Here is a 9844-nt window from a genome sequence, read left to right on the forward strand (position 1 = left end):
TTGAATAGTATGACTCCTTTTAGATAATTTTCATTACCATTTTGTAAGGTTTCATAATCCATTGAAGTGGATTGAATACTTTCCTACCAAGTTAAAGTTATTATTTTCAATATTATAAATCATTTTGGCTAAAGACTGTATCATTCCTAAAAGTTTCTCATTCTTAAAACTGTTATCAAACTATTTCTTTAAGGATACAATAGGAAGAGCAATACCAATTGCTAATATTACCATAAATATTTATGTGCCAGTTATGTCATATAGCCTTACAGAATTCCATGCATAATAGAAACAATAAGGCTTTTAATTTCCTGGATAGTGATATTGTCTGATACTATCTTGGGATTGGTTTAGAATCTTCAAATTAATTAATTTTTTAATCATTCATTCTAATTTATTTATTTATTTATTTTAAAATTAGCTTACCTTTGTTTTAATTTTTAGAAAACTGATGTAGGTACAATAATCTTGGTTAGACAGCAGGTGTCACAGTTGTGGCAGAAAGGCAGGTGCACAATCAGAACCTGAATTACCTGAGACTCTGAATTACTAGCAAACTTATTTAAAATTTAAAAGCATTATACCCACATATGGAGAAAGTTTGTACAGAAGGCCAAGAAACCCAGAACTGTCAGACAGCATGAGTTGCTAGATTACTGGCCAGAAGCTTCAGTGAGCACTCAGTAGGTGGGACCAAGCCACATTTGTGTAGAATGATGGGAAATTGCCAAGTTACTGCAGAAGTTCAGCAGAGTAAAACTGTGCACAACTGGGCATCAGAGGTGTAGTTCTGCTGTGGAGGGGTAGTTCAGCTGTGTTGGGTGGAAGAAGGATGCAGGCAGATGTCTAGGCCATTAGCAGCAATGACTTGGACTCAGGCCACATGAGCACAATGGGTGAAAATTTCTGAGCATACAAAAGAGTTGCACAATAGCCAGGAATGACATATAACAAAGGTTTATTTATTTGAGTTAAACTCACAGAAATAGTAGCAATCCACAGTCCTCTGTCTGCACTGGGAACTGTAACCAAATCTAACAGCCAAGATGGCGATCTAAGATTTTCAACTGCATTTATAATACGTAAAAGCAGGCCCAATATAGACTGGTATCTTAAAGGCTATTTGCCGAAGAAATTCCCAAGCAGAAAGTAATTCTATAAAATGATGACCCTTCTCTCACCAGAGATTGTCCCCAGTGTTAGATACATTTATTAGGGTTTAGTTATAAGTGGTATAGGGTTGGGGGTGAAAATGAAGTAGGATCAGAGATCTCTTTAAAGAAAAAGAAGGGAATGGATAGGATGGGATAATAGATTATTACTTGTGAGCTATTATTTAAAGACAATTTACATTGGTATAGATTCATATATATTGTGACAATTTAAAATTGTACTTGTTATTTTGAATATGCTCCTATTTTTGTTTACAATAATGTTTATACCCATGCAAAGCTGGTTTTGTCATATTATATGTATGATTGTTCTTACCAGCACTGATCTACTCCCAAAAGAATGTTGGTCAGTGCTGGAGGAACTCCTTCAACCAATGACCTTTGAGATGACAGATGACTTTGGGCATGACCTTGGGTACTATAAATAAAGTTGTAGAAATGTGTATACACTCTCTCCCTTTCTCTCTCTCTCAGATGTTGGATTTGATTCCTGTTTCCCAGTTGTGCAGAGGATGAGTCTACCCCTAACTAAAAAAACATTTATTACACTCAATTCTGAGCTGGTATGGGACTACTTAATTTTGTTCATCTATATCAGGCACAAATACACATAGGGCATGAGTCTACACCTAACTGTTCCATCTATAAGTGTCCAAAAACACTTTTTTCCCTGCTGTTTTTCCATTTCTGCAAGTTCAGGCATGCATTTCCGCATAACATGCCCATTTGCAGCACTCCTGCTGGCCACTTCTTCCTCTCCAGCTGGTGGCTAGGCACTGCAGCTTACCAAACCACACATGTTTTTTTTTGTTTGTTTTTTTTCTCATTTTTTTTATTAAAGATTTTCATCTCCTCCCTTCCTCCTCCCCATTCCCTCCCCTCCCTTCCACCCATACACCCACTCCACCCCTCTCCAAGACAAAGAGCCATCAGGGTTCCCTTCACTATGTTAAGTCCAAGGTCCTCCCAGCTCCCCCTAAGTCCAGGAAGGTGAGCAACAAAACTGACAAGGCTTACAGTGAGCCCGTCCAAGCTGTAGAGTTGATGTTCATTGCCGTTGTCCTTGGTTTCTCAGTCCTCCTCCACCGTCAGCCACATTCAGAGAGTCCGGTTTGGTCCCCTGTTCCATCAGTCCCATTCCAACTGGACTTGGTGGTCTCCCGTTAGATCTGTCCCACCGTCTCAATGGGTAAACACACTCTCACGGTCCTGACTTCCTTGCTCATGATCTCCCTCCTTTTGCTCCTCATCAGGACCTTGGGAGCTCAAACTTTTTGTTATTCTTCTCATCCATTTCCTTAAGTGAGTTTTTCATCTGCTGTTTAAGGGACTCTATTACTTTCATAAAGTCAATTTTTTCTACTTCTTCTTGATTAGTGTGTTCAAGTCCTCCTGTTATAAGTTTGCTGGGTTCTGGTGCTTTCATGTTGTTTTTCAAATTGTTGGAGGAATTCTTGCATTGGCGCCTGCCCATTTGTTCCTCTGAATAATCCCCTTTGGGTCTTCTTTTAGAAGTTCAATTCACCCCAATGAATTCAATTCACTCACCCCAGTGAATGATGGATCCTCTGGCAGACTGTCAGGTCTCCTTGCAGGCCAAGCAGCTCACTGACAAAGGGCCTACCTTGCTGCAGGCAGACTAATGAAGGAGGGGACCTCCCACCGGCCTGGGTGCACTCAATTCCAGGTCCCTGGTGCCCAAACAGGCTGAGTTGTGGGATTTTGTGGCCCCAAGGACGGGAGGATGAGGGGGGGGGTTCTGGGTGCAATCTGGGAAGGGACAGGAAGAGCAATCACACATGTTTTTATTCTACTCTGATCCCCACCATATTCTGCCTGCTGGGAGCTTCCAGGCCCCTTTTTTAAGACATGACTTGTGGAAAACTCTGGGTTCCTTGCTATTCTGGCTAATTTAATCCTCCATATATGAATGTACAGCTCTTAATTAATTAAGTCCCAGGTAATTCAGATAGTGTAAACTTCTTTGCTACTACCAGTCATGTGCACCCGAAATTGTGCACTCAATAAAGATTATTATACCTACAACAATATACTGAAGACCCATAACATGGTATGTTCATTTGATTAATAAATAAATCTACAAATTTGAAATTCATATGATAACAGACAATACATAACCCAGGAATTTCATAACCTTTTTGCTTTCACTATGGATGGTATTCTGTAATGTGATTTTTCTGATACATCCATTTCCTGGTATTGGTACTGATATTTGTCCTTCATATTATATACTTAAAATGATGGTTTGATACCAGAGTCAAAAATGAGTCTCTTTTAGAAATGATACAGACTTTACAGACTAATAAGGAACAGCTAGCTGATAGGATTTATGCCACTGTAAATCAAAAGTTTAAAAAAATTAATACCATTAAAAAGATTGACAGAAATGTGAAGACAGAAATCAATCTATTTCACTGGGATATGGTACCTTACAAAAGGGTGCTGAGAAATAATCTGAAAAAATTAAGATTGTTAAAATTGACAATCAAATCATGTTAAAAAGTTATTATAAGTTAGCAGATAGAGTACCTTTTCAGGAAAGGAATTTTCATGACATTTAAATAATATCCAAGGATGAGAAGGTACCATTAATGGAAAAATTACATACCTTGGTATCATATGTGCAAAATGAGGATCAGAAATTATTTAAGGTAATGGAATTAGTAGAAATATTCATAGGTAAAGATATTTAGAATTTATAAAAAAAAACCAGTGGTATTAGATTTGAAACTTTTGAGTAAATAATTGGAACTGATGAACAGGGAGAGGAGGTACAAGGAAAGGATTCAACAATGTCAGATTCAGAGCTGACTTAATAAGAATTTTAGCTACTTATATCATAATAACCTCTGACAGACAACTAAAAACCCAAAAGGATTAAAAAATACAATGGAAAACTATAGGTATGAACAATCCAAAGGAAATTAAAACCAGTGGTATCTTATAGTTTGCATTCACGATTTTTTTAGTGAGATGGTAAAGATATGATCTTCATGCAGTAAAGTTACCCTACACAATTTGCTTCAATTAATCTCAGCGGTCTTTGAAGTTGGACCAAAATTACTATGGAAATACTACTAATGAGAAGGGGCAAAATTTTAGAAAAAGAAGAAAGAGCAGAGGACTTAAGGCTCCCAAGATCAAATTCTTATGATGATCCACAGGATCAATCTCTTTATAATAAATACATATTGTCCATATAAACTACATCAGCCTTAAGCACTTGGTACAGAATTCAAGAACTAGGATAAAGAATTAAATCATATACTAGGATTAAACCAGGCCAAAGAGAACATTTTGGTGACTTTAGAGAAAGATTATCTAAGGCTGCACAAATAGGAGTAACAGACCCCAAAGCTAGATGAGTCCTTGTTGAATGCCACCTTAGAATGTAAAAACATACTTGGGCCTTTAAAGTTTAGATAAGCACCAATGTATGAATGGATTCTACATACAACCAATGTTGAGGCATATGACTGTAATACTGAGGCTTGGGTAGGAGAAGAAATTTCAAAGGTATGAGGTGACATCAAAATGTCAAATGTTTTAACTCTGGTAGAATAGAACATCTAAGAAAAGATTGTAGACAACACATTCTTAGAAATAATGTCTTCTCTACAAATGGCAAAAATTTGTCTCAGTCTTCTGGATTATGTAGAAGATATGGCAAAGGTAAATATTATACCAATAAATGTAGATAAACAAAAGACAGACAAAGACAACCTGGTACCCACAGGAAACTCCTTGAGGGCCTCATGCAACGCCCCCAGGTCAAACATTGTCCATTCATTCCCAGTCGCTGTAGAAAATATGTTCATTCCACCAGGAAAATTAAAAGATCCAGTGCCTACTGTAAAAAACTCTAATTCTGGATGATCATATAAACATAGAGGAAGAATCAAAAATTCCAATAGAAAACAGGAAACATATTTTGGCAGACTTCTATAAAAGACCAAAGACAAAACCTTAGTCCATATAAATAACACTGTAATTAAGGGGTTAATGAGCACAAGTGCAGATATATCTATCATTGCTCCAGAATCTGGCCATCCAAATTTGCCTCTTCAATAGGAAAATGTTCAACTACTAGAAATTGGAACTCTACCTCAAGTTACACAAATGCAGGATATGGGATAAATGAATAGAGCTAGGAAGACAGAGAGGAAGGCTGCTGCCATATGTGACTAATAAAGCAGTGAATCATGGGGTTATGACCTACTGCAATAGTGGAATACACAGATTAACATTTGTGCAGTCCCAGAAATTCATGATTCTGGGAAGGATACTATAAGGGACTATATAAAATGGTCAGCAGGCATTTAGGCTTTTAAAAAAATACAAAACAAATAGCAAATCTTCAATGGTACCAATGGCCCTAAGTTTAAAATTGTCAACTAAGGAACCAATATGGGTTAATCATATTTTTTTAATAGAAAAGAAACTGCAGAATTAAGAACAGCTGGTATGGGAGCAACTATATGTTCACCATATTGAAGACTCAACCAGCCCTTTAAATTCTCCTGTATTTTTTTTAAGAAATCTGAAAACTGGAGAATAGTGACAGATCTCAGAGCTGTCAGATAGGTAAAAGAGTCCCCGGGCACTCTAGAGTATGGAATTCTATTGCCTTCCCTATTACCTAAAGGAAGCATCTTATTGTTATTGATTTAAAAGATTGTTTCTTCACGATACCATTACAGGAAAAAGACAGAGAAAAATGAGCCTCCACAGTGCCTATTTATAATAATTCTCAGCCAGCTAGGAGCTGTTAATAGATCATCCTCTACTAAGAATATTCAATAGCCCCATTCTTTGCCAATATTTTGTATGTCAGTCATAGGAAATGACACATAAACAATTTACTACATGTACAATTTACCATTACATGTATGACATTTTTTCTATATGATTCAAATGTAGATATTTAGAAAGAATATTTGAAGAAATAAGAAAGTTTTGCCTTAATGGGGATTACAAGTTTCTTCTGAAAAAATATAAAGATGAGATTCTGTCAATTGCCTAGTTTATACAATAGGTTTCTGGAAAATTATAGCACAAATAGTACAAATGTGGAGAGACTGATTGGGGACTCTTAATGACTTTCAAAGTTTGTTTGGAGACAGTTCCAATATACAACTGACTGTTGGGATAATGCCTGATCTAATAATTTATTTAAACAAAACCATAGATGGTGACAAAGAATTAAATTGCCCCAGTGAATTAACAGCTGAATCTTAGAAAGAATTAATTTTGGTTGAGAGAAATTACAGAAGACACATGTGGATAGGATAGATCCAAATTGGAATTGCATTCTAGTCATCTTACCTTCCAGAATTTCCCCTAAACTAATTTTAATGCAAGTGGAAGATATTATCTTAGAAGGTATTATTTTACTATATAAACCAAGTAAAAAATTAAAAATTTATGTGCAACAAGTCTCTGAATTAAGTATAAAAGTAAAATTGAGACTTTGTCAATTAGTAGGAATAGACCCAGCAGAGGTTATACTGACTTTTACTACTGATGAAAGTAAAAAAAAAAAAATAATTATGAGAAGACAATGAACACTGGCAAAGAGCTTGTGCTAAATTTTTAGGAGATATTAATAACAATTATCCCAAAAAGATAAAATTAATTTAAAGAGAGAAATACATGGATCCTTCTCCACATTGTATAAGACACACCAATAATAGGAACCAATACATTCTATACTGATGCAAATATCAGGAAATCAGGAAAGGTAGGATTTAATTTAGAAGTTTTAAGTAATGTGGAACAAAGCCCTTATAATTCTGCTCAAAAGGCAGTACTTTCTATAGTACTAAGGCATTAAAATTTTTTAATATAGTTACTGATTCTAAGTATGTAAAAAGAGTTGTTTTGTATTTTTAAACCACTCATTTATACCAGATGATACAGAATTGACTTCATTACTTTCTTAGGTACAAGATGTAATCAGGAATATATTTAGTCCCATATATATGACACACATTCAATAACATACGAGTCTGCCACGTATTCTAGCACAAGTTAGTGTAGAAATTAATTGGATATTGATTGAAAATATGCAGAAGGCCTCAGAAATTGATAAAAATAAGTCAGGAATAGAGGTTTAAAGAATGTGTTTTCTATTACATAGCAATAAGCTAAAGAGATTATAAGGAGATGGTTTACTTGTTTTTCTGTAAACAAACACTGCAACCTGCAGGGAGTAACTCAACCAACTATAATTGCCTTATGACTGGTAAGATCTAAAAAATCTACAAAATTCCCAATATAACTATTGTGGAGTTCAATAATTGCTTTGCTAATGCTATGAATGGTATTTAGCAAGGATTACGTGGTTTTCTTATACATCTCTTTATTTCATTCTAGTGATTAATTTTGTTTCTCATATTACTCATTAAAATGATTTGATAACATAGCCAATAAGGAGATATTTTAGAAATGATACGGTCTTTACAGACTAATAAGGAAATATAGTTGGAAAGATCAACATTCTGAAAAGAAGTACCATTAATCTAACAGACAAAATCTAGTCAATATTTAAGGGTACCGAGATATTATCTAAAATAATATATGCTGCTGAATTTAATAATTGGAATCTGTTGAAAAGTCATGATACACTAACTGATAAGATATCTCTCCAAGACGGTAATATGCATGCTATCAAAAATCATGTCCAAAGATGAGACATTATTGGTACAGGATAATTGTCTGTATTCCGTCAAACATGTATTTTTATAAAATGCTGATTGGCCGGGCAGGAAGTATAGGTGGGTCAACCAGACAGGAAGTAGAGGCAGGGCGATGAGAATAGGAGAATTCTGGACAGGAGGAAGCCCATTCCTCCCATTCCCAGTCCTGCCCAGACCACAGGAGAAGCAAGATGTAATCTACCCAGCTGACAAAGGTTCCGAGCCATATGGCTAATGTAGATAAGAACAATGGGTTAATATAAGGTACAAGAGTTAACAAGAAGCCTGAGCTAATGGGCCAATCAGTTTTATAACTTATGGAGATCTCTGTGTGATTTTTCTCTGGGACTAAATGGCTGGGGGAGGGACAGAAACCTCAACAAGCAAACCTGGCCCCTCATGTTACACATTATCTTTTGGACAAATTTTATATCTTGGAATCCTCAATGAGGGCATTAGAACAAAACATTGGACAGGAGATTCAGACTTTACAAAAGGCAGTGGTAAAAAAATATAAAAAAGTTTGATTAAATTATTGAAACTGATAAGCAGGGACAGAAGGTACAAAGGCAAGATTTAGCCTAGTCAGGATGTACCAGACTTCAAGATGACTTGCCCAGATTTTTAACGGCCTATCTGGTAATTCCCTTGGAAAGACCATCTGGCACAAGGCACCCTTGTGCCAAAATATACATGGGAATCAATACATATGAGATATTTAATATAAATTCAACAAGCAATAATAGTTTATAAACTACATTCACAATTTGTTAGAATAGTAAATATGTGGGCTTCAAGCAATAAGACTACCCCACACAGTAGCTTCAATTAATCTCAGCATTCATAGAAGACTGACCTCAGCTGCTTTAAATGTGTTATTGGAGAGAAAAGCAAAAATTTTAGAACAACATGGGAAAGAGAAAGGATTTGAGACTTCCCAAGATCATACTCTTAGGAAAGGCCATTCTCTGATCCTCAAGACCAGGTTGTCTATCACAAACATAACTTGACCCTATATAGCACAGCAGACTTAAATGCTTGGGACAGAACTCAAGATCTAGGAAAGAGAATTGAATTATATATTAAAGAAAAACAGGGCCTGAGAGAAACCTTTAGTGATTTTTTTTACAAAGATTAAGGCTGTACAAATAACATACAGAGAAGCTTTACATGAATTTTTGGTTTTTGAAAATGCCAATTTAGAATGCAAAAAGATTCTTAGGATTTTAAAGGTCATATCAGCCACGATAGATAAATAAATCTTGCATGCAATGAATGTTAAGACATTTGATATATTATGGAAAGTTGGGTAGGAGAAGCAATTTCTGGTGATATAAGGACACAACAAAATGCCAAATTTTTTAATTGTGGTAGAATAAGACATCTGAGAAGGGACTGTAGGCAAGGAATTCATAGACATAATGTTGCCTCTGGAAACAGCAAGAATGGATGCTCCCCACCTACTGGTATATGTAGGAGGTATGGCAAAGGTAGACATTTGACCAATGAATGTATATCAACAAAAGAAGATAAGGCAACCTGATAACTTCTTTTGGGGTCTCTATCAGGCTTCCATATCAAACATGGTAGAGTCATTCCCATTTACTGTGGATAATGTGTCTCAAAATAAAAATTTAAAAATCCACTGCCTACTGTAAAAAAAATCATACTATTCTGCATAATGAAATAGACATGGATGATCACTCAAAAACTCCAGTAGAAAATAGGAAATATATATTTTGACAGACTTCTGTAAGTGATCAATGATCAAAGCTAAGAGTATGTATAAATGACAATGTAATGCAGGAATTAATAGACACATGTGAAGATGAGTATCATTACTCCAGAATCTTGGAATTCAAATTAGCTTCTTCAAGATGAGGATATTCAATTCCTAGAAATTTAAACCTTATTTCAAGTGAAGAAGAGCAAAAAATGGGTTAAATGCACAGG

The sequence above is a fragment of the Arvicola amphibius genome, chromosome 2, assembly GCF_903992535.2.
Source record: "Arvicola amphibius chromosome 2, mArvAmp1.2, whole genome shotgun sequence".
Lineage (NCBI taxonomy): Eukaryota > Metazoa > Chordata > Mammalia > Rodentia > Cricetidae > Arvicola > Arvicola amphibius.